This window comes from Centruroides sculpturatus, unplaced genomic scaffold (assembly GCF_000671375.1).
Source record: "Centruroides sculpturatus isolate CEXI.00-Female unplaced genomic scaffold, Cexi_2.0 scaffold5552, whole genome shotgun sequence".
Classification (NCBI taxonomy): Eukaryota; Metazoa; Arthropoda; class Arachnida; order Scorpiones; family Buthidae; genus Centruroides; species Centruroides sculpturatus.
Genome location: NW_019389639.1, coordinates 1 through 2,917, shown reverse-complemented (window position 1 = coordinate 2,917; position 2,917 = coordinate 1). Strand labels below are relative to the sequence as shown.

Sequence of the window (2,917 nt, the reverse complement as noted above, 5' to 3'; positions counted from 1 at the left end):
GTATTTCCCTCGAGCCTCTCATTTTTGTTCAAGTTGTCACCTTTCACCAATTCAGCTCATGTTGGCAGCCAGATTGGCCAGTAGAGGACACATAAGTAGTGTTGCGATCACGATCTATTTCTTGTTAAGCCGTAACAGTCACAAGCTATTTCATGTATAGATACAGTCGCAGACCACTTTCTGTAAAGCGATAAAAGGGCCAGAGCAGTAGCGTAGGAGGATCAAAAGACCTAACTCACTTCTGGACTATCTGTCTTAGCACTTGGCTGCATGTAGCTATGCTCCACGCTTCGTACGACTGCTTATACCCCATGTAATATTAAAATTGGAGTTAGCCATTTGTTATCTCTGAATAAATGTGTTTTTATAATATTGATACATCTTGTCAATCAGTTAATTATTATATCAACTAGTTGGGAACAACCCAACATTGGTGAGCCAAACAAAGGACTCGAACACGCATAAGAATGAGGGACATTGACCACCCAATGGCAATCAACATGCATCGGCAAAAATCACGCAAAGATTTCTCAGAAGTAGACAACTATATTCTCAATTGAACTTAAACAAAGTGAGGAAACAGTTTTTTCCAGCAAATTAGAAGATCTAGCGAATTCGTCGACCACGTGCTTCACTAACCCGCACACTCGAGATCCAAAAGTTTGTGGGTCGTCACAGCAAGAGCTGAACAACTATTTTTGGACATTAAGTCATAAGTACAAGAATTTTGTTTTCTCAACTGACCCTCGAAGTAGAGATGCAATCATCGCAAACAAAGACAGTTGCCAAAGTTTCTGTGAAACCACCACTATTTTGGAGAGCAAACCCCAAAATTTGGTTCAAGAAGATGGAATCGCAATTCTCGTTAGCGGGAGTCACAGTAGTAGTAACAAAATTCTATCACGTGGTTTCGGCACTCCAGACCAAGGAGCTAGCAGTAGTGGCAAATATCATCCTAAATCCCCTGGTAGATAAGCCATACGAGGCTCTTAAAGCCCGTCTGTGCCAGCAATATGCGAACAGCAAGGCACAGAGGCTGAAGGACTTAATATCAGGAATGCAGCTAGGGGATAAGAAGCCGTCCAGACTACTCTTAGAAATGCACAGCAAAGCGTCAGCTCACATAGGCGACGACCTACTAAAGTCACTTTTTTTGCAATGATTGCCATCTAATGTTCAACAGATCTTAGCTATCTCCAATGACAGTCTCGACAAGCTGGCAGAGATGGTAGACGAACACGTCAGAGCTTCAGGCCGATACCCCGTGCCACACATTCAGGACTGCATCCAAATGTTGGAAGGAAAGCAGATATACTCCACCTGAAACCTAGCAAAGACATACCACCAGATTCCAGTAAAAGCAAAGGATGTTCCGAAGACTGCAGTTACAACGCCATTCGAATTGTTTGAATATCTTTTTATGCCTTTGGTCTCTCCAACGCAGCTGCTACCTTCCAGCGTTTCATGAATCAGGTCCTGCAAGGATTGGAGTTTTGCATCCCATATTTTGATGATGTGCTCATTGCCTCAGCAGATGTAACAGAACACTTACAACACCTTCGTTTGGTATTCAAACGTTTTACCCAATATGGTGTGAAGCTTAATGCTTCAAAATGCATCTTAGGCAAATCAACTATCCCCTTCTTGGACCATCTAATATCCCCAGCAGGCATTACACCCTTATCAAGCAAAGTATCGGCCATAAGGGAATACCCTAAGCCAACGACCATCAGAGAACTCTGTCGATTTTTAGCAATGACAAATTTCTATAGGAGGTTTATCTCACATGCAGCCCACACACAGGCAACCTTACACGCCTATCTTAAAGGGACGACTCAGGGGGATAAGATAAAAATCGAGCTGTCACAAACAAAGACAAAGGCTTTTGAGAAGTGCAAGTCTGACTTAGTGGAAACCGCCGCCACACTGGCTCATCCGTCGCCAAAAGCACCACTGGCAATCGTCGTCAATGCATCTGACACCACAATGGGAGCTGCATTGCAGCAACAAGTGTCTAACCACTGGCAGCCACTAGCTTTTTTTAGTAGAAAGTTCTCACCAGCACAGCAAAAATACAGTGCTTATTATAATCATCGCTTATTATAAAATCGCTTATTATAAAATCGCTTATTATAGTGCTCTGTTATTATTATAGTATAAATAAAACAAACAAAATCAAATATACACCATCGATGCACAAATGTGTGTTGACGTAGATTTACAAAATTCAACCACCAAACCAGTCGCGTCGTAAACTATAGACCATATTATATCTCTATGTTGGTTTAGAGACAGGGAGTTTTTTTTAGAAAAAATAGACCTGTCTATGTAACATATAACAGACTGATCGCGTGTTTATACAAAAAAATTTTCTCATTTTTTCAAATCTTGAATTTTATAAATTTTTGTAAATATATATATATATATGTTTTAGTCAACAATCATGAATGGTGATAAGTTATGTATTTCTGTAAAATTTTTTACACATACAAGCATTAAAAAAGAACTTCCAAACACCTTCAGGTAATTATCAATTCTCAAAACTTATAATAAAAATTTGCTAAATGGAAATGTGTATTGTACTATAAGTACAAAAGTTTCCGATACTGGTGTTCTCAAATGTTACAGTTTATGACTGCAATAAATGTCAGATGTTTGTTCCTAAAATTTAGGTCTCTCTGTTCTTCTTTTGAATGCTTTCAGAAATTCTCACTTGTGTTCTTGCTCTTCAGTAGACACGACACGTTCTCCATTTGTTCTTGTGCGATCTTAATTGGTTGGTTGGTTGGTTAATTTTTATTGGCACAAAAGCCATGCAGGCTATACTGCGCCACGACAAATGGTATAATTGGATATATAAAATAAATAGGAAAACACATATATACAAAACAGTTTAACCATTCAAAAGCCAATGGTA

At 39.3% G+C, this 2,917-nt stretch overlaps 1 pseudogene; it reads left to right on the top strand.

Annotated features, from left to right (window-relative positions):
* Positions 1-757: 757 nt before the first annotated feature.
* LOC111617322 lies at positions 758-1,447 on the top strand (annotated as a pseudogene).
* The last annotated feature ends 1,470 nt before the right edge of the window (positions 1,448-2,917 follow it).